Genomic DNA, 24,081 nt, shown 5'->3' on the forward strand with positions numbered 1-24,081 from the left:
GATATTTCTGAAAAGGTTTCCCGCCCCCCCATTATATATGGCATTTGGCTACCTCTAGTTAATGCCAAGGTTCTAGATAAAAAATGGGAAATTCTGTAAAATAGGTAGCAGCAGCATTTGATTTCATTTAGCTGCTGCCTCTGTTTTGACATTTCACCAAGAAACAAAAATTAACATAAATATTAAATGTAGCAAAATTAAAAAACTAGAAGAAAAATGTCCTTTTTTGGTCCCATAAATTGCCTATGTCTCTGTGTGTGCACCTGTGTGTGTGTGTGTGTGTGTGTGTGTATGTAAAAACCGGCACTAATTTTCCCTGGTCTGATTAATTTAGTCTGTGATACTACGAATCACAAGTTTGTAAATCTGCTGCGCAATGCATTGAAAGAGTGTTTGTGTAAGACACACATGTTCAAGTTCTCGCTGAACCATCCACTAATAGTGTAACTTTGGGCCACTTCTTCCTTCTGAGCCTCAGTTACTTCATCTGTACAAGTTGTGAATTTAAAATGCACATCCTGCATATCTTAAAAGTTGACTGTGAGATCCAGATGGTATTCTGTAATTGAAAGTGTTTGGTAATAGCAATAATGTGATATTGATAGCAAGTCACTGGGTCACTATCCTTTAGAAGCATATTAAAAAATGCTGCCAGTTTCAATTTTCAAGGAGCAGTGCATTTCAATATCCTTCTTATTGATGGTATCAGAACCATTGTTTGTGCTGAGCTCTGCGTTCTTCAAGAAATGTCATGATGTAAAAAAGAAAAGCATTATCTCGATACATATACTGCTCCATGCTATTCAAGAGTGGATCAGTAGATTTGGGTAAGTATCAGAAAGCTCCGTATTTATCAAAAAACAAAACCGAACCCAAACACAACCCTCCAGTGTTTTATACATTCAAGAACACCAGTTACCCCAGGGGAGGTATGAGTGAACAGCAGAGAGAAGACGACAGTATCAGCCTGACTGGAAGTCCCTCCACAGGGAAACAGGAAAGGAGAGGTGTTTCCCCTGCCCCCAGATAGAAACCATAATATTTATTTGAAATGGATGCAACATAAAGAAAACGGCCAAAGACAAATCCTTCATTATCACTCACACCTGTTTCTCTCCCAGCTCTCCCCATCTCAGTCATTGTCACCGCTACGTACTCAAGTACTCAAGCCAGAGATCTGGAAGTGGTTCTCAGCACTCTCTCCTCCTTTATCTGACAGGTTTGATCTATCATCCCAAACTGTTGATTTAATCTTAAAATCATGTCTTGATCTGTCTCTCTCTGTCCATCACCATGCCACTCTCACGGCCCAGGTCCAGCCCACTGTCATGTCTCACCTGATCTACTGAGATGGCCTCCTAACCAACCTCTGGCTCCTACTCTTGCTTCTCTACAATCTATTCACCACAGCAAGGATGATTTTTTAAAATATAAATCAGATTATGTTACCTGCTGATTAAAATCCTCCAAGGGCATCCTCCAAATCCTAACCACAGTTTGCCAAGCCCTCAGTCGCTCATGACAAAGCCATGCCTATCTGTGCTTTTGTCTCCTACCACACTCCCTATTACTCATTGTAACACAGCCACACTGGCCTCCTTTCTCTTCTCAGAGCCAACCTCCTGCTGGCCTTATGGGTCTGGCACTTCCTACTCCCTTTGCCTTAAGTGCTTTTACATTCATGCATCTTTATAAGACAGGATCTTTCCTGTAATTTCTAGTTTCAGTTCAAACCCCATTTCCTCAGAAACACCTTCCTCATGATCTCAGGTAGTTCCCCGCCCACCTCTCATTCACTCTCTATCCTATCACCTAATTTTATTGTCTTTAAAGACCTTATTATATTAAAGCTTCTTGTTTATGAACATGCTTATCATTTATCATTCTCACCCTGGAATCCCTTCTCCACCCCCATGGCATATTAGAAATTAAATTGCACGAGAGCAAGGACCTTTGCTGTCCTGTCCCATGTTTTGTTCCTAACATGTTGATGCATAAATGAAAAGAACAATATAAGACGGAAAGATCTGGGTAGAGCTACCTGGGTAAAGGCGTAGCCAAGGGAGACCAAGGGGAGACATCCAGTGCAGAAGAAGAGAATGAAGGTACATTGGTGGATGAGGTTTCACACATGTAAGGAGATAAAAAACTTAATAGGAGTCGGGATTTATCCTGAGAGGACAAGATCCAGTTCTTTCTCTCAGATAGAAGACATGCCTGCAGCCCCTTAGAAATCTGCTTTCCGTAAGAAGAAGTGATTAAATTTTGCTACACTTGAAAAGAACACTTTAACCAAAAGGAAGTTTCTTACTGATTGGGATATTTAGATGCCCCCAACACTGGCCCCTGAATTCTCAGCGTGTGGTTAAGAACGAATCATAGCAGAGAAGATAATTTTACCTCTTCCTTGATGACACCTTTAAACAGGACCTAGGCACAGAGAACAGCTGTGTCAGGGGGGAGTTCACTAGCCTAGTCCAGCTGTTAAGGCCAGGGATGTGAATTCAATCAGTGAATTATAGGATTTTATGTTAGAAGGAACCTTAAAAATCATCTGGGCCAACCACTGCCCATACTACAAATAAATCAACCAACCCATAATTCAAACAAGGAAAAAAGCCCAAGAGGTTGACTACATCTCTTCTTTCTGCTTTTGCTAATTTAAGGCTGTTCCCACACTTCATTCCGTGAAGAAAAAGCCAAAAACCTTGCTCATCTTCCTTCTCTACCTAAGAAGGTCCCAAAGTGTGACATAAGGTGGCACATGGCACGGTGGAAATTACTTCTGCGGAGATCTGCCAAATGACTTGAGTGTTTCGCTCTAAATTCAGCCAAACCCGAGGAAGTTCTTTGACAGGTTTCTCAGGCCTCAGGCCCTTTTGTGCTGCACCCTTTCAAAGGCTCGTCAGAATACATCCGTGAAGGCACAAAACATTGGCAGGATTGAGTAGCCAATATGTCCATATATACCATGCGGTAATAACACTCTCTGATTCGTTTTTCATGCTTAATCCAGCTCTAAGGGTTTTCAGATACAACAATTCCTCTTTGTTCCCAGCAGTTGAGGTGCATACAATAGATCCAGCATTAAAAAATATCACTCAGACACTTCCTGTGTCACCTGCACAGAGTTTTCAGGAGATCAAGGCTTCTGTCTGAGCCCTGGGGAATGTCTCCTCTCTCCAAGGAAACACATCAAAGATAAAAGCTCCCTCCTCCACAAATAATCAAAGAAATCCAAATATAAGCAGAAAGTGAAATGTGAAAGTGAGATGCTGCTAAATGCACGAGTCACATGTGTGCTTTCAGAGCATCCCATCTCCTGCTTTGTCTTCTCTCCCGTGGCTGCTGCCCACAAGGTTGACTAACACTGAATAGTGACACTGGCGTGTGATGTATAGGGCTGTCTGATTTGTCAGTTTTCAATTGCCTGGTGGAAAAGCTGAGTTCTTCATCCCTACCACCATCCTCCTCCCTCTATCTCTTTCTGCTCTTCTCAGAATATAAGAAAGACAAGAATTTCTTATTATCTTAGGGATCCTTGTTGCCTCTTTCTCGTGGTGTTTTGTCTGCTAGAATCTGACTGATAAGTGCTTCTGTTCCTCCCCCTATTGGAGCCCCCAGAAAACTGGCAGTCTTGACACTTTTCTGACATTTCTAAACAACTCAGGCTCTTCCTGCCAACTCCCAGTGGCTCTCTAAACCTTTTTAATCCTGCAGAAGGCAAACTAATCTACAGAGAGAAAGGTGCCAGGCCTGGTCTGGCAGCTGGAGCTACGAATGTCAGCGTGGGGAAAATGATAAATACACCTGCCACAGAGAAAGGGAGAGACGTGGCCAGGCTCGGCACCACAATAAGGTTATTTAACGTACAGAGATAGGCAGGACACTCTCCAGTACCCTCGAGTGCAAACTGTATGGAGGCGATTTGTTCAGAAAGAAAAATGACAGCTCTTAATAACGCGCACAGTCTGGAGGTGGCTGTGTTTGGGAAGACAGGGAGATAAGGAGCAGGAGTCCTGTGTCCCCTCAGATCCCTCTTAGCTTTTCTCTGTTTGATCCAGGGCTACAGAAATCACTAGTGCCTCATGATCTACACATCCATGCTATGGAAGAAGAGGCATGCTTGCCTCTCACATAGAAGCAACTGGATTAAGTTAATATCAGGCTGGGCCAGAAGCAAAAGTTGACATTGGGAAATAGGTGTCTTCCTGTGTTCCCGACACTTCTCCCTGGTCAGGAGCGGTGTGCTGAGCAAAGCCTTGAGTTTAGAGGTAGATGTGAACTGCAAGTTGTGAAAATGTTTCTACCATCTTTTTTTTTTTCTTAAGTCAATCAAGCATGCCAGGTCTGTGGACTAATAAAGTATTTCCACGTAAGATATGGATCCAAAACTTTATGTGTGCATGCATATACAGACACACACACACACACACACACACACACACACACACTGCTCTTCCAATAAAAGGCAAATCTGGAGATAGAGACTTAGGTCTCAGGAAAAAAATCAAATGGAGGTCTGCAAGTTTGCCTTAACCAATTTTTCCTAAGATTATAATCTCCTAGAGGGCAGAGACCATATCACTTTACTTAATTTCAGACCCCCAAACATGGAACCAAATACAGTTAAATAGTTGTGAAGGTATTTGGATGACAATGACACTAGTGACAACATAGCTTAAACTGTTAAACTCAAATGAAATTACGACATAGGCAATTTAATCAATTTCTTAGAGCAAAATGAGACTGATTGATACCTAAATGGATAATGACAGATGGAATACTGGGAACTAGACTCTTAGGCACCACAGGAATATTGAACTTAAATAAAAAGCCAGTCTTCCCTTTCCCCTCAACACAGACAAATCAACTAGATCTTCATAAGGAATCAGAGAATTCCTGAGTCTCTCATTCAGGAAGGAATATGATAAGGAAACGATAAGGAATCGTTTTCCTTCTTTTCTTATAAAGGGACTATGGCCCCAATCTTATCAAATTTACCTAGGTTGAAAATAATGTAGCCTAATGAATAATATGCATCCATTTTCTTTCAAAATGTTGGCCTCATAGGAAGCTAATTAAAAAAAATGTCAACTGATTTCCTATAATACTATTTTTCATAGAAAAATCACAAGTACGTCCTAAGGTGCAAAAGCATAACTGCAAGCTATTCTGAAGCTCACACCACAATCTTAAAGTAATACATTTTATAGAACATTTTGTAATAATGTAAATATTGGCCACCGATAAAATTTTCATTTGATAATTATTTTTCTTTGACATTAAGGTCAATATTTGTCAACGTTACAGCCACAAACCTCAAAGAAAATATGTGTCTGACACTTTATATTTCTTATCTAAGCATCCAATGGAACAGCCAACTGACCACTGAGTTCAATATAAACCAACATCTGAGGTAGTATGTTTGCAATTATTACAATTTTTAGAACCAGACATTGGTGAGTTTTGATCAATGCTAGACCACAGGCAACTGAGTTCTTTCCAGACCTTTCCATCTTTGAACTCTTTCCAGAGATAGCTGGGGAAAAAAAGATCATATTGACTTCATGCAAGGGAGAGAGAAAATCTTGGAAAAAATACATTTAAAATAAATAATATTTTATAAATATGTATAAAATTTATGTCTCTCTATATACAGTAGATAGGTAGATAGATAGGTAGAGATATACTCATATAAAACTACTGTGGAAAATGACTCTTAGTGCTCCCGAAGTCAGGCTTGATTTTATGAGTTTCTGAAAAAACAGACTGAGCTTGAGAATTAAACAAGAAATGCTATCTTATCATAATAACATTTTATCCCCCATGATCCAGAAAAGATGAAAGCCATCAAGTAATATACAGGACTCTGCCTTTAAAAAGTCAGTTAAAGACAGCCTATGAGAACTCTTATCTCCGAAGATGATTCTGTGAGATTTTCAGGGCACTGTATCAGATTTATATGAGCTATTTATTAAGGAAATATTATAAAGTTCATCAAACTCGATTTAGAGTTATTGAGCACTTATTAAACACCCAAATTAAGTACCCAGAACACCTGCATTAAGCCTTGAAAACAAAATTACATCAAAATACTTTAGAATCATCTTGATACCTCAGATACATGTCTGATGCATCAATATTTAAATGTCCAAACAATATATACTAACCTTAAACAAATCTATCTCAATAATATTATTTGAAAATTAAACATAAAAAATGCACTTGAGGTCATCTGAATAGCTCAGTGGCCCTCCGTCTACTGAGACAAATATTTTAAAGTAATTAACAAAAATTTTAATCCAAGTGAGAAGTACATGACTTTCACTGCAGAAATGATAGTGTTCTAGGAACTCAGAACTGACAATTAGGAGTACCAAATACTTAGTTTTGATTTATGAGTAATAACATTCTTGAAAAGAATGTGTTATTATTTCCCTACATGCTTCTTTAGTTTTATATCTCCTGCAGACTCCATATATTTCTACTGTACTTTTATTGAAGTGATTCTTTTCTTTTTTTTGGCTGCTCTGGGTCTTTGTTGCTGCATGGGGGCTTTCTCTAGTTGCGGCGAGCGGGGGCTACTCTTCGTTGCAGTGCACAGGCTCCTCACTGCAGTGGCTTCTCTTGTTGTGGAGCACAGGCTCTAGGCATGCAGGCTTCAGTAGTTGCAGCATACAGTCTCAGTAGTTGCGGCTCGCGGGCTCTAGAGCATGGGCTCAGTAGTTGTGGCACATGGGCTTAGTTGCCCTGCAGCATGGGGGATCGTCCTGGACCAGGGATCGAACCTGTGTCCCCTGCATTGGCAGGCAAATTCTTAACCACTGGACCACAAGGGAAGTCCCTATTGAAGTGATTCTGATTAATGAAATCTTGTGAAAAAGATCAGAGCAAATAATTGTAAGATAAAGTGGTATTTTAATTGAGTCACTACTTCCTCCTAACAACATATGAATTTGAGTATAAACTTATTTCTTCGTATTAAAAATAAATCATCCCTCATGTAAGATACAAAAGTTTAAGTAGAAGCAACAACAATCCATGTAAACTGTTTGAAATTTACAAAATGTCTGATCTTGGAATGTCCACTACAATAAGCAAGTATTACATGGTTTTGGTTGAAGTTCATTCATATTTGTAAAATATGGTTCTGTGAAACCTGAGATTATACTGAAATAGTCTATTCAGTTCAGTTTAGCATCATAGTCATTAAGAAAACATATTATCCTTAGTAACATATTATAGGAAGCAACAATAACCATCTGTATGAAATTTATAATTTTATAAGACCAGGAACATAATTATAATCATTTTCTATTAAAGGCACGGGTCAATAATTCAAAGACCATTTTCCATATCTAGATAATACTACAATAGCAGCAATTATTTGCTTTGGCCATTAATCGACTCTGACCTAGGGTTATTAATCTTTCATTTACCCTCCACTCTTACTTACGTAAACATGTTATTTTAAATGTATGAGAGACCACTTTCAAGCATTAGAACACTCACAATTGTTACTTCTCAAGTGTTGTTTTGCATTTGTAGGTATGTAATCACTTCTTAACCTACCTTGTTATAAAACTGGAATGACCTTGGAATGGGCTGCTGAGGTTCTAAAGAGATTTAAGAGAAAGCAGTATCATGGGAAGATGCCTTTGATTTAATACTAAGTGCAAGAGGAAAGTACAACTTGCATGAATTATTATTGTAACTATAGTAACATCTTAGGCATGGGAAATACCTGAAATACCTAAGAACTGCCTCGTTGTTGTGTTAAGTTGTTAAAACTGTATAATTTCCATTTTCTTCATTCTGCTTTTCAATATTGCCAGTTTTTCTTACTTAGTGTTTATTACTTTATATATTTACTCCCTTTTTTGGAAACACGAAAGTAAAGGGCTTCCCTGGTGGCGCAGTGGTTAAGAATCTGCCTGCCAATGCAGGGGACATGGGTTCGAGCCCTGGTCCAGGAAGATCCCACATGCCGCAGGGCAACTAAGCCCGTGCACCACAACTACTGAAGCCCATGCACTCTAGGGCCTACGTGCTGCTACTACTGAGCCCACATGCTGCAACTACTGAAGCCCGCACGCCTAGAGCCCGTGATCCGCAACAAGAAGCCACCGCAATGAGAAGGCTGCACACCTCAACGAAGAGTAGCCCCTGCTCGCCACAGCTAGAGAAAGCCTGCATGCAGCAACAAAGACCCAATGCAGCCAAAATTAAATAAATAAAAATTTTTAAAAAGTATATAGTAAGGATATATCATTTATATTATATATACTATGTAATATATATATATACGTGTATGTATTTGTAAGTATAAAGTAGTGTTAGTGTGTTTCAGTTTTCCTGGTTTCTGGACGATTTTATTTTCGACCTTCAGAAAAGCTCACTTAAAGTAACAGTTAAAGCAATTGGTTTCAAACATCTCCTTAAACTGGAATAACAACAAAATGTTTCATAGAATTCAACAAATCAGAAGAATTTAAATGCCCCAAATATCAGAACCAAATGGTACAAATAAAAATGTCTAAATTTGTTCCTGAAACCAAAGGACAAGATGGTAAAGGAAGAACATCACCTTTCCTATAGAATCATCAGACCTCGAGAGAGAGGGTCCACTCTGCCACAGAAACACTTAAAGAATAAATAAGCAATCGCAGCAGCATTATGGAGAGTCAGTTATGTGTTTTAAAATCTATGGAGTGATAATGCTAATTCAATATGAAAATCTTCCCAATTAGCCATTTCAGTAAAAGAGCAAATTAACCAATCTCTTATTATAGAAAGTGCCATTTGCACAATTTAATAAAACACAAATCTATTATGGCAAATAAGGTTAATGTGGAAAAATGCCATAGACATTTTAAAAATGAGACTTTGTAATGTGCTAATGAGCCCTCCTAAAAAAGTAGGTCATTTTGGCTCTGCTGTGCCATTGTTCTGAAACTAGTCTAGGAAGAAATATAGAGTAATAACATCTAAAACATAGAAATAAACACTAATTTGTGAATTCATTTAGACTCACAAACCTCTTTGCATATTCTTATAAAACATTTCTTTCAACAACAAAGAAGTTGCTCACAGCCTAGGACTTAGAAGGAGAGAGGATGGAAAAACTGTCCTGTCTCCTCTGTATCAAGGTGATTACACAGCAAGTATCCTCATCCTTCTCCCATGTCCCCAACTATCTTGCTATCTCGTCCATCATCTGTTAACTATGCACTCTTAACAAATTTGTTTTATGTGCCCATAAAGGCAAAATATATGTTTGGGGCACCAGCAATGCACGGGTTAACGAAAACAACAAAAAACAGGAGGTAAATTTCAGCTTTGATTAACCTGTCAAAGTTTCTGTGATCTAAAATAAGGCTATTTTTATGTTACCACATAGATTGGGGGCTTTATAGTTTAATGTTATTTGTTTCATATTGGAAGAAAGAGGATTAGCATGTACTCATTGTACTTGGCCTTTAAGGTGGTGACAAGTCTATATGGAGAAACAAGAGAGAATCAGAGATATTTGGACAGAAGTTATAACAGGCTTTGTGATAGACTAATATAAAAGGTGGAGAAGAATACAAAGTCAAAGGTAGTTCCAAGGTTTTGAGCTGGGCAAAATAGTGGAAGTATCTCTGGAAATAAGATGGGAGAAAGGATCAGAGCAGAACAAAAGATAAGTTACTTTTGAGCCCTGTTTAGTTTGAAGAGGCCACTAAGGAGCATTAAATGATTTGGTCCCAAAGAATAAATGTAGGACACCGCAAATTCTGAGTCTGATGGTGAGACACAGGAGGTCATTTTTATGTGTACACGGCCAATCAAAACATATTATTATGACTTGTCCATGACTAACTCAAACCTTTCCAAGCCCCTGTGCCTAAAGATCTGACAGTATAATATTAAATAAAACACTCAGGGAGACCAACATATTGCATTTTGTTTATGATGGTGTTGTTTGGTTTGGTGTCTCTTTCATTATCCTAGAGATACTAACCTCTAATCTTAGACACTTGTGAGGATGAGTGATCATCTTAGGTAATTAGGCCAAGTCACTGAACCCTTCTGTCATACAAATAAGCAAAGAAAAACTTGTTTGGCTTTTTTGTTTTATTTTTCTTTAGTAACTTTGACCATTTTTATCATGAGAGTAGCATAACCTTCTAATTAATTAATTGAATGTATCATATTGGTTGAGAGTGAGAAGGTAAGGAATAAAGAGTGAATTCATGGGTGGTTAGTAAATTTTAATTATTGGAGTAAGTTTTTAACCTCCGTTTTGAATTCTGACTTGATCAGTAGATTTCAGGCCTCCAGTAGGTAAAGTATGAAAAAGAGAATGCTCAGGAGTCATGAAAATGCATTTTAATACTGACAGTAGCTTACCAATGTTCAGTTAAATCTCTATACCCTGTCAGGGGCTCTAAAATACCAGTGTTGCTGAGGCCAGTCTTTAGGTTTTCATGTCCATTATAATCCTTTGTAGTTCTACTGTATTTGCTCGAAGGGAATTTAGAGTGCATAATCCAATCTTATTTTTCTAAAGACATGATGAAACTGATGGTCAGAGCCTAAATAATAAGTCCAGGACCACATGGCTAATTAACAGCATGGAGCAGGGCTTTCAGTTTAAGCTCCAGCATATAAAGAGCTTGTAAACTGTCACTTCCAACCTTACAACAAAAGCTGAACTAACTGAAAATCAATGACTTTTCTTGAAAAAATCTGATAACTGTGGTTCCAGGACAAACCACCACCCCGAAATCTAAAGAGACAGATACGTCAAGAGAGATACAGCTTCTGAGCTTGGCTTAATCTGGAGCAGAAGCCACTGGAATCCTTATTTGGTAGGAACACTTGAATGACTATTTTGTTAAATTGGTAGAGATCGAATTCAGACTAGTGTGAGAGTGAGACATTGCTGGGGGTAGCAGTCTTAGGGAGGTCTTAAATTTATGTGAGCTTTTATTCCAAAAACTCCACTGAGGTTTCATGGTAAGGATCTGAGAAGGATACCCTTATGGCCCAGGCTGGGGGAAGGGAGGAGTAGTAATCTTAAAATCCACACATATTCTATGCCCTAACAAGAGTCTAGTCTCCAGAGGGAAGGGATTCACCACAGGGCAAGCTTGCAACCTTAACCCCAGTTCAGAAAAGGAATCCTGCTCCAATTCCGGCCTTCCTGTCTCACACAGAGAACAAAAATGTCAACAGGATACCAGACGTTGAGGAAATAGAGACACTGCAGTCAGAGAAAGGGGTAGCAGAATGGGGGGAATAAAAAGCTACATTCCTGGAGGAGCAACAGCAATACCTGTGAAGGTTTCACCTCTGAGACCCAAGCTCACAAAAAGGTTGAGACTTAATAAGAAGATTACAGCATGCCCCTCCCCGCTCCACATTTTAGAACATCAACAAGACTCCAACATAATAACAGTGGATTATAGCGGAAAGACACAGAGTTATAGTTGGAGGTTTCAACATCCCTCTGTCAGTAATTGAAAGATCAAGCAGGGAGAAAATCAGTAAGGTTCTAGATAACCTGAATAACACTATCAGTCAACTTGATCTAATTGACATTTATAAAATACTCTAAACAACAACAGAATACACATTCTTCTCAAGCTCACATGGCATATTCATCAAGACAGACCACATTCTGGTCCGTAAAATGTAACTTAATAAATTTAAAACAATAGAAATCATACAGAATACGTTCTCAGACGAAAACAAACATAAACCAGAAAGGCTTCAAGGACCTACAATAGTTTCTTCTAGGTCCTCTGTTCTTAATGAAAGAGAATAAAGTTGGAGGACTCAACTTGCCCAATTTCAGAAACAAGATAGCATAGTATAGGCAAAATAAAAGACATGTTGGTAAATGGCACAGAATATAGAGCCCAGAGATAGACCCACACAAGTATAGTAAACTGATTTTTGACAAAGGCACAAAGTCAATGCAATGAAGAAAGGATCGTCTTTTCAACAAATCTCCCATGCAGAAAAATCCCAAATAATTTTGGTAAATGCTCACGCCTCAAAGTGTTGGCACATAACTCCCCACCCCTTCAGATGCACTCCAGGTAGTGACTTCCTTCCAAAGAGTACATTACGGAAAGGGGGCAAGAAGGGGCTTTACAGTGGAGGAACCTGACAAATACTACTTTAGCCAAGTGATCAAGGTTAATATCAACAGTGACAAGTCATGTTGAGAACAAGTACCATTGATATGCTGTAAGAAGGACAGCCTTCCTCTGTGATCTTTCTTCTCTCTTGTTTAAAAATGAGGAATATCAGAAAAAAAAAATTGAGATATTTCACGAAACACCTGACCAGTAATCCCCAGAACTGTCAAGGTGTTCAAAAACAAAGTATGTCTGACAAATTTTTACAGGCTATTAGAGCTTAAGAAACATGATGACTAAAGGTAATTTGATATCCTGGAACAGAAAAGGGACATTCAAGAAAAAATAGTGATATTGGAATAAACTATGGGTTTTAGTTACAAAGATATAGCAAAACTGGTACATTAGCTGCAACAAATGTACCATAGACATATTAACAACAGAGAAAACTGGCAGCTGGGTATACAGAAACTCTGTAATATTTTTGCAACTTTACTAAAAATAAAATTTTAAAAAAAGGTATAGCCAATTGCCTGATTCAGCTCATTTGGTTTTTTGGAAAATACTAGCCTGACTCACACTAGCCTGCTCAACTCATCCAGGTTTTTTTTTTTTTTTTGCTAATGTGACACATTGCTTGTGTGTCAATGTAGCAATCTATATTTGTTTGATATTACATTTTATTCTTTCCTGAGTGCTGGGTACCTAGTAGTCACTCAATAAATATTTCCTGAATGCTAGCAGATTGTCCTTCCTTAAGTTTCCAGGGAAAAATATTATTTTAAGGAAATAAAGCTACAGGCATCAATAAAATGAAACCTGTTCACCTCTGCATCCATTTAAAAGCAGTTTTTTAAAAAATTCCTCTTATTTGACAAAAGAGAAAGAACGAAATTAATCTCTATTAAAGATAAACTCCATAGAGGACAGAAACCATCATTTTCTTTCACAAAACTTTTTGGTCTTTTCAGAATTAAAAAAACAAAAAAAAGGCATGGGACATTTTAAAAGAGAAGAAAGCAAAAGAACAATCCATGTAAGTCTACAAATTTGCTGAGTTGTAGGGTTCTTGAAAGCCTTTCCATTACAAAATTAATCCTGGGGCAGAAAAGAATTCCAGATTCTGGAGCTCATGTCTGAGAAACTTATTTTTCCCTGGAGCTTAATTCTTAAGGGGTCTCAAAGAATTAGGACTTCAGGGCATACAAACACAGAATCACTGAATAATTCAAGTTGCAAAGCTCAATATGCAGATTACATTTCAGGAATATTTGGCCCCAAATTTCATATGGACAAGAGAATCATCATCTGTTGCTAAGTATTACTTAACAACAATAAATTCATGAAGAGTTTCTATTTTGCCAATCTGGAAAGAAATAGAAAACAAAAAGAAAAATGACCTTCACTATCTTTCATCTGCAATAAAATGTGGGAATACTGCCCTTTGGAAGGGGCAGGAGTAAGAAAGAAACCACGAATCTCTTTGTATCACTAATGATATTAGAACAGCTTGCTTCTATTTTAAATCCCTAGAGATCTTGCTGGGATCTTTTTCCTCCATAGCTTACTTCCTTTTATCACCATTTCCTTTATGAGAATAGGATATGTACTGAATGGACCCAAGCTTGAAAGGTAGTTTTCAGAATGGATTAGAAAATTCCCAGTTTATATGATACATTGTATTTTTATTTCCTAGTTATATACTTAACATGCTAATATTTAAACATTTTATAGCTTCCTCTTTTAAATCCCTCTCTTTTAGTGGTTAAGTATCTTGAAGCCAAGATCTTACATTAAAGGAGAATCTAATTAGACCTTTCAATTCAGACAGGCTGCTGAACGCTTTTAGCTCCACTATAGAAATGTACAGTAAGACCTTTTTTTGGTCTCCGTGGTGAAAATAGTAGTTATCTTCAAGGAAAAAAAAAAGGAAAAGACATGAATTATCCCCCCTCAATTTAAGCCCGAGGAGCAGGCAGGTGACCCTGCCTCTTTGTCCTTCTACATAAGAAGGAAGGTGGTTTTCAAATTTTGAGACAGCTACTAGGAGTGGGGGTGGGGAAAAAGTGTGTTGTTGCTGCATTTAAACCCTTAAATACATCACATCTAAAATGCCTTCACACTGAAAGCATGAAAATTGCAATAACTACTTCAATAAGCAAGTAGTTTAAATATAATTTCTGGCACCATGTATATGTTCACAGAGAAAATGAGTTAAGAAAGACAGAATGTAGTTTTACAAAAATGAAAGCATAAAATGCTAAATATGCTTGCAAGTGTGTATCCATGAAAGTAATGTCATTTAAGAAAAAGAATTAGCTATTGACAAGGAAGCATATTTCTTCCTAACCGACATTTGGCATTAAGCTAGCTTTGAGAAAGAGGGTAGAAAAACCTTATAACAGAAATTGCTATCATCAATATCAAATGAAGAATGTCAAGCTTGCAGCCAGGAACTCAAAAGGACTTGGGATGCAAAGAGGGTGGGTATGGGGGGAGAGAAGACAACCTCTATAAGGTTAAATCAGAATGGCTGACATCACTTCTGAATGAAATAAACTTGAAGGTGATGCTCAGGAAGCTGATATGGTGGATAATGAAGAATATAAAGAACGCCCCCCGCAAATGCAGACTCAAAGAGTACCAGAGCTACCATACAAACTTTGCACCTTACCCTGTGACCCTTGGCATTATTTGGGAAAAAATACAAAAGGCCAGATTCTGTCTTTACTCAGGGTGACTATTGTAGGATGTTAATAAGACTAGAAGTCTCACACAACAACTCTGTAGTCATTACCTCCATTACTGTGTTGGGCAGTGAAATCCTTGCAGAGTGTTGACAAATTATGTTTCTCTTCATCATATACTTGAATGCTGGAGGATCATGCTTTTAAAAGTTATCCATAATTGTTTCAAAGCAATAGTGTACTTTAAAAGGGCAAAACTACCCCTCATTATCTAAGCCAGATACTTATAAAGTTCTGAGAATCAAATTGCTTTCAGTGCTTGATGATCACCCTTTGAAAAGTAGTTATATGCCTTTGGATTAAAAGCCCTCACTTTGGCAAATCATTTCTCTATTTTCTTACCTCCCTAGAAATTAGAGGATGAACTAAAGAGATAAGGAGGAATCTAGTGTTAGAACATAGATCTATCATGGGTAAAAGGAAAAGCCAAATCAGGAAGATACCAGGAATTCTTTAATGATCCCTCAACCCATTCCTTAATCCTCATGGTTTACAAACTTAAACCAGAGACTTTATAAAAATAAATCTTACTGGAAGCTTGTCATATAGAACAGATAAATAAGAAATTCATTTGATTAAGGTGAAATGGAATATTTAGAGGGTGGGGTGCTGTGCTGAGGTGAAAAGACACTTCTTAAGATCTGGAGACTAGTAGAAGCACATTTGAAAACCGCCTCCAAGTTCCACCCTAGCGACACATCTCTACCTTTCCATTTTCTGCTGGAAATTAGCACTTACACTGGTACCACAGGTTCCTTGCTATAGGATAGTCTGTGGAAAAAGGCTCAGTGACAAACTCCAAATACATCCCAAAGTATTTTGTTCTGGTCCCAAAGCATTTTGTTTGGATATTAAAAGATGCTGAAGCCCTAAAATAAGATTCTTCAAACAACAGTATACCAATGTAGACAATCAAGATATGTCCATTGTCTGTAGCCAGCTCCCCTCCTGGAGCTCTGACATTTATGACTAACATATGATTGGAATTCAATAGTGAATATTTGAGTCAGGAAATTCAGACAAAACAGAAGAGGAGGAGACAATAGTCATTTCCAGTGGGGGCTAAAAAGGTGCCCAATTTTTAAGTTGTCTTGACAGAACAGAAAGAGCACAGGATTTAGTCAAAACACCTTGGTTCATGTCCTGATGTCAACACACAATGGCTGAGTGATTATTTACAACTTATTTATTCACTCTGAATTTCAGAGTCCTTATTCACAAGATGAAAACAAGAGTAGCACCAACCTTTTAGCATTGTTTCAAGGAAAGGTGAGATAGCATAACCAGGGTCTAGGATTCTATGCAAAGTACACATTCCTGAGGACCTCACATCCTTTATCCCTCACAGCATATAAGACTAATACTTACAAAGGTGGTCTCTATTTTGAGTTGCCTACTAGTGTGCTGACCTGATGATGCAATAGTACAAAACACAGTTTAAAATTCACTTGATCTAAAGATTTGGAACTTCCTGATACTTACTGGATTTTCAATTTGGAGAGGTTTGCAAAATTTCAAAAATTTTTTATAAGACTTAATTAGTAGTAATTATTACTGTTATAACAATATGTCAATTTTTCACAAAGCTTAATCACACAGAACCTACTCATGCTTTTTTAATTGTGGTTGCCATCATCACTATTATTATAAGTATGAATTCAGGTGAGTGAATGCTATTTTCACTTGCTCACTTTCCTCTAGACTCAACATGTCATGGTTTCTAGTATTATGGGGAAAGAGGATTAGGCTATATAGGGGTGGTTTAGTGATAAACATTAATGCTTGTGGATATACTATTTCTTACATTAGTTCAATCCATTTTTAAAAATTCTTTCCAAAGGCAGAATTTCCCTGTACAAAGCATAAAGTGGGCAAACTAGTGCTATTGGAGACGTAAGCAGGGTAAGACAAACAGCATGTAAGCTCGAATGTTCTCCTTGAGGTGTTACAGAAGTGTCTTCTTTCTATGTGTCTGCTTAAGCTGTTGGTTTGGAAGACCACCTGTGGAAGACCTTGCCTTAAGCATGGAATCTTTAAAAAACCAGAACTTTGCTTGTTTTTCCATGTGTTTATTTTTGTTTTTGCTGTCATGGTTATTTCTCCTCCATGGTATTATAAGACACTTCCAGAATGGAAGCGGGTATATAGAAGAATAAACTAAAACGGACATGCAGTTCTCAGAAGTAAGAAGTTAAACAGCTTTCTTTGTCACATGGCCATAATTCAAGCACCACAAAGACTGTTCTATTTAGCAACCTTTTTGGCAATGATCAGAAACTCTGAAAAAGGTCTAAATCATATAAAAGAGAAAACACTAGAAAGACAATGCTCAGGTGAACCAGGAAATTATTTTCAAATGTGTCATTTAATTTTATAAGGTCAGTGACAAAATCTTTACATTCTTTCAGAAAACACAATTTATTGCTTGAAAAATGTTCATGTGATTCCTGAAAAGAAATTATTAATGCATTCATCCAAGTACCAACTTTGCCATTTCATCCCATTAAAAAAAAAAGTACAATCTATTTCAGCAGAATCTGGGCAAACTTGCTGTCTTTTTTCTTTCAAATGAGGAAATTTGGAAGGGACCTTCAAGATGGTGGAGGAGTAAGACGTGGAGATCATCTTCCTCCCCACAAATACATCAGAAATACATCTACATGTGGAACAAATCCTACAGAACACCTACTGAATGCTGACAAAAGACCTCAGACTTCCCAAAAGGCAAGTAACTCCCCATATACCAGGCCGTGTGGCTGACAGGGACTTGGTGCTCTGGCCAGGTGTCAGGCCTGAGCCTCTGAGGTGGGAGAGCAGAGTTCAGGACATTGGTCCACCAGAGGCCTCCTGGCCCTATGTAATATCAATCAATGAGAGCTCTCCCAGACATCTTCATTTCAATGCTAAGACCCAGATCCACTCAATGACCAGCAAGCTACAGTGCTGGACACCTTATGCCAAACAACTAGCAGGACAGGAACACAACACCACCCATTAGCAGAGAGGCTGCCTCAAATCAAAATAAGGTGACAGACACCCCAAAAACACACCATTGGATGCTGTCCTGAACACACCATTGGACGCTGTCCTGCTCACCAGAAAAACAAGATCCAGCTTCATCCACCAGAGCACAGGCACCAGTCTCTTCCACCAGGAAGCCTACACAACCCAACTACCAACCTTACGCACTGGGAGCAGACACCAAAAATAACAGGAACTACAAACCTGCAGCCTGCGAAAAGGAAACCCCAAACACAGTAAGATAAGCAAAATGAGAAGACAGAGAAACACACAGCAGATGAAGCAGCAAGGTAAAAGCCCACCTGACCAAATAAATGAAGAGGAAATAGGCAGTCTACCTGAAAAAGAATTCAGAGTAATGATAGTAAAGATGATCCAAAATCTTGCAAATAGAATGGAGAAAATACAAGAAACGTTTAACAAGGACCTAGAAGAATCAAAGAGCAAACAAACAATGATGAACAACACAATAAATGAAATTAAAAATTCTCTAGAAGGGATCAATAGCAGAATAACTGAGGCAGAAAAATGGATAAGTGACCTGGAAGATAAAATAGTGGAAATAACTAGTGCAGAGGAGAATAAAGAAAAAAGAATGAAAAGAATTGAGGACAGTCACAGAGACGTCTGGGATAACATTAAATGCACCAACATTCCAATTATAGGGGTCCTGGAAGAAGAAGAGAAAAAGAAAGGGACTGAGAAAATATTTGAGGAGATTATAGCTGAAAACTTCCCTAATATGGGAAAGAAAATAGTCAATTCCAGGAAGCACAGAGAGTCCCACACAGGATAAATCCAAGCAGAAACATGCCAAGACACATATTAATCAAACTATCAAAAATTAAATACAAAGAAAAATATTGAAAGCAGCAAGGGAAAAACAACAAATAACATACAAGGGAATCCCCATAAGGTTAACAGCTGATCTTTCAGCAGATAATCTGCAAGCCAAAAGGGAGTGGCAGGACATATATAAAGTGATGAAAAGGAAAAATCTACAACCAAGATTACTCTACCCAGCAAGGATCTCATTCAGATTCAATGGAGAAATTAAAATATTTACAGGCAAGCAAAAGCTAAGAGAATTTAGCACCACAAAACCAGCTTTACAACAAATGCTAAAGGAACTTCTCTAGGCAGGAAACACAAGAAAGAAAAGACCAAATATAACAAACCCCAAACAATTAAGAAAATAGTAATAGGAACATACATATCGATAACTACCTTAAATGTAAATGGATTAAATGCTCCAATGAAAAGACATAGACTGGATGAATGGATACAAAAACAAGACTGTCTACAAGAGACCCACTTGAGACCTAGGGACACATACAGACTGAAAGTGAGGGGATGGAAAAAGATATTCCATGCAAATGGAAATGAAAAGAAAGCTGCAGTAGCAATTCTCATATCAGACAAAATAGACTTTAAAATAAAGACTATTACATGAGACAAACAAGGACACTACATAATGATCAAGGGATCAATCGAAGAAGAAGATATAACAATTTTAAGTATTTATGCACCCAAAATAGGAGCACCTCAATACATAAGGCAAATGCTAACAGCCATAAAAGGGGAAACTGACAGTAACACAATCATAGTAGGGGACTTTAACACCCCACTTTCATCAATGGACAGATCATCCAAAATGAAAATAAGTAAGGAAATACAAGCTTTAAATGATATATTAATAAACAAATTCTTAGAAAAGCACAATATTCCAAGACTGAACCAGGAAGAAATAGAAAATATAAACAGACCAATAACAATCACTGAAATTGAAACTGTGATTAAAAATCTCCAACAAACAAAAGCCCAGGGCCAGATGGCTTCACCGGCGAATTCTATCAAACATTCAAAGAGCTAACACCTACCCTTCTCAAATTCTTCCAAGATATAGCAGAGGGAGGAACACTCCCAAACTCATTCTATAAGGCCACCATCACACTGGTACCAAAACCAGACAAAGATGTCACAAAGAAAGAAAACTACAGGCCAATATCACTGATGAACATAGATGTAAAATTCCTCAACAAAATACTAGCAAACAGAATCCAACAACACATTAAAAACATCATCACCATGATCAAGTGGGGTTTATCCCAGGAATGCAAGGATTCCTGAATATATGCAAATCAATCAATGTGAAACACCATATTAACAAACTGAAGGAGAAAAACCATATGATCATCTCAATAGATGCAGAAAAAGCATTCGACAAAATTCAACACCCATTTAGGATAAAAGCCCTCCAGAAAGTGTGCACAGAGGTAACCTACCTCAACATATTTAAGGCCATATATGACAAACCCACAGCCAACATTGTTCTCAATGGTGAAAAACTGAAAGCATTTCCACTAACATCAGGAACAAGACAAGGTTGCCCACTCTCACCACTATTATTCAACATAGTTTTGGAAGTTTTAGCCACAGCAATCACAGTAGAACAAGAAATAAAAGGAATCCAAATTGGAAAGAAGAAGTAAAACTGTCACTGTTTGCAGATGACATGATACTAGACATAGAGAATCCTAAAGATGTTACCAGAAAACTACTAGAACTAATCAATGAATTTGGTAAAGTAGCAGTATACAAAATTAATGCACAGAAATCTCTGGCATTCCTATACACTAATGATGAAAAATCTGAAAGAGAAATTAAGGAAACACTCTCATTCACCATTGCAACAAAAAGAATAAAATGCCTAGGGATAAACCTACCTAAGGAGACAAAAGACCTGTATGCAGAAAACTATAAGGCACTGATGAAAGAAATTAAAGATGATACAAATAGATGGAGAGATATACCATGTTCTTGGATTGGAAGAATCAACATTATGAAAATGACTCTACTACCCAAAGCAATCTACAGATTCAATGCAATCCGTGTCAAACTACCACTGTCACTTTTCACAGAACAAGGACAAAAAATTTTACAATGTGTATAGAAACACAAAAGACTCTGAATAGCCAAAGAGATCTTGAGAAAGAAAAACAGAGCTGGAGGAATCAGGCTCCTGGGCTTCAGACTATACTACAAAGCTACAGTAATCAAGACAGTATGGTACTGGCACAAAAACAGAAATATAGGTAAATGTAACAGGATAGAAAGCCCAGAGATAAACCCATGCACATATGGTCACCTTATCTTTGATAAAGGAGGCAAGAATATACAATGGAGAAAAGACAGCCTCTTCAATAAGTGGTGCCGGGAAAACTGGACAGCTACATGTCAAAGAATGAAATTAGAACACTCTCTAACCATACACAAAAATAAACTCAAAATGGATTAAAGACCTAAATGTAAAGCCAGACACTATAAAACTCTTAGAGGAAAACACAGGCCGTCACTCTATGACATTAATCACAGCAATATCCATTTTGATCCAGCTCCTAGAGAAATGGAAATAAAAACAAAAATAAACAAATGGGACCTAATGAAAGTTAAAATCCTTTGCACAGCAAAGGAAACCATATACAAGACGAAAACACAACACTCAGAATGGGAGAAAATATTTGCAAATGAAGCAACTGACAAAGGATTAATCTCCAAAATTTACAAGCAGCTCATGCAGCTCAATATCAAAAAACAAACAACCCAATCCAAAAATGGGCATACGACCTAAATAGACATTTCTTCAAAGAAGATATACAGATTGCCAACAAACACATGAAAGAATGCTCAACATCACTAATCATTAGAGAAATCCAAATCAAAACTACAATGAGGTATCACCTCACACCAGTCAGAATGGCCATCATCAAAAATCTACAAACAATAAATGCTGGAGAGGGTGTGGAGAAAAGGGAACCCTCTTGCACTATTGGTGGGAATGTAAATTGATACAGCCACTATGGAGAACAGTATGGAGGTTCCTTAAAAAACTAAAAATAGAACTACCATACGACCCAGCAATCCCAGTACTCGGCCTATACCCAGAGAAAACCATAATTCAAAAAGAGTCATGTAGTATTATGTTCATTGCAGCTCTGTTTACAATAGCCAGGACATGGAAGCAACCGAAGTGTCCATTGACAGATGAATGGATACAGAAGATGTGGCACATATATACAATGGAATACTACTCAGCCATAAAAAGAAACGAAATTGAGTTATTTGTAGTGAGGAGGATGGACCTAGATACTGTCATACAGAGTGTAGTAAGTCAGAAAGAGAAACACAAATACTGTATGCTAACACATATATATGGAATCTAAGAAAAAAAAATGGTTCTGAAGAACCTAGGGGCAGGACAGGAATAAAGACACAGATGTAGAGAATGGACTTGAGGACCTGGGAAGGGGGAAGAGTAAGCTGGGACGAAGTGAGAGAGTAGTATGGACACATATTCACTACTAAATGTAAAACAGATATCTAGTGGGCAGCAGCCACATAGCACAGGGAGATCAATTCAGTTCCTTGTTTCCACCTAGAGAGGTGTGATAGGGAAGGTGGGAGGGAGATCCAAGAGAGAGTAGATATGGGGATATATGTATATGTATAGGTGATTCAGTTTGTTATAAAGCAGAAACTAACACACCATTGTAAAGCAATTATACTCCAATAAAGGTGTTAAAAAATAAATAAATAAATTTTTTTAAAACTGTAGAAATTTATTTACCCTAGGAAGCCAAAACATAATGCCATATGAAGATTATGGTTCAGTCAGAAGGGATAGTAAAAATGAGAGGAGACAGGCTGAGTGGTAAAATTATAAATATACTGTGGTTAATATCAATAGAGATATATGGCATTTTTCAGTGTTTTTCAGTTTTGTGCAATGCATATCCATTTTCCTTCCATATTAGGTTTGGGTTGTAAAGCCAGCTCTATAGAAGATGATTATATCCTTCAAAGGTCTATCTGAAAAATGAGTATAGTAGAACCAGTTAGAATATTATTCATGGAGAAAATACATATTCTATTCTCTAAAAGGACTCTCCTCATTCACCCTCTGACCCCTCTCCTACACCTCTGGTTCCTCCCTTATTCTCCAGCCATACTGGCCTCCTTGCTCTTTCTCAAACACTCATGTTATGTGTCATTTTAGAACTTCTGCTTTGGTTCTTCCATCTTCCTGGAAATATCTTTCCCCAGGAATATGCAGGCCTAAATCTCTAATCCTCATACCTCCTTGAAGTCATCTTTCAATGATGTCTAAAGTGAACACCCTGTTGAAAATTGAGCCCCTATCCCAAGGACAATGCTCTTAGTTAATTTTAACCACCCTCAATATTGTTTTCTTTTTTCCATAGGTTTTCTAACCTTCTGACGTACTGTATAATTTATGTGTTGTGTTTTTTGTGTCTGGTTCTCTCATGTAGAATGAAAGGTCTATGAAAAAATAAAGGTCACTGTAATTCACCATATTAACCAACTAAAGAAGAGAAAACGTATATCGCTGAAATAGATGCAAAAACGAGTTGACAAAATCCAACATTAATTCTGATTTTTAAAAAACTCTTAGAAAACTTGGAATAGAAAGGAATATCCTCAATCTGAAAAAAGGACATCTATGAAAAACCTACAGTTTATATGTTATTTAATGACAAAAGATCTAATTTTCCCCCATCATCAGGAAAAAGACAGGAGTATCCACTTTTATTCAACATTGTACTGAAGGTTCTAGCCAGTTCAATAAGGCAAGAAAAAGAAACAAAAGGCATCTATATTGGAAAGAAAGTTGGAAAATATTTTTTAAAAAGAATAAAATCTTAGGACCTATAGAAGAATAGCAAAATAACAAATGTCTGAGTGAATGGAATCCCAAGAAGGAAGAAGAGAAAGGGGCAGTAAAATATTTAAAGTAATAATGGCCACAAACTTCCAAATTTGGGGAGAGACATAGATTTACAGATTTAAGATGCCCACCAAATTACAAACAAAACAAATAAAATGAAAATGACATTTAGATATATTATCTGCAAACTGATACAACCAAATCAAAAGGAAGATATTAAAGTTGCCAGAAACACATAATAACAGGTGACCAGTGATGTAAATAATCACAGGCTTCTTTATTGAAACACTGAAGACCAGACATCTTTGAAGAGCAGACAGACAAAGAAAAAAAGAAAAAACCCTGACAATCCAGAATTCTATACCCAGAAAAAGATTTCAAATATTAAGATAAAATAAAGACATTTTTATATATTAAAACTAGGATAATTTAT

This window comes from Delphinapterus leucas, chromosome 10 (assembly GCF_059928025.1).
Source record: "Delphinapterus leucas isolate spDelLeu-1000000601 "Yukka" chromosome 10, BTC_Dleu_Yukka2, whole genome shotgun sequence".
In the NCBI taxonomy this organism is placed as follows: Eukaryota; Metazoa; Chordata; class Mammalia; order Artiodactyla; family Monodontidae; genus Delphinapterus; species Delphinapterus leucas.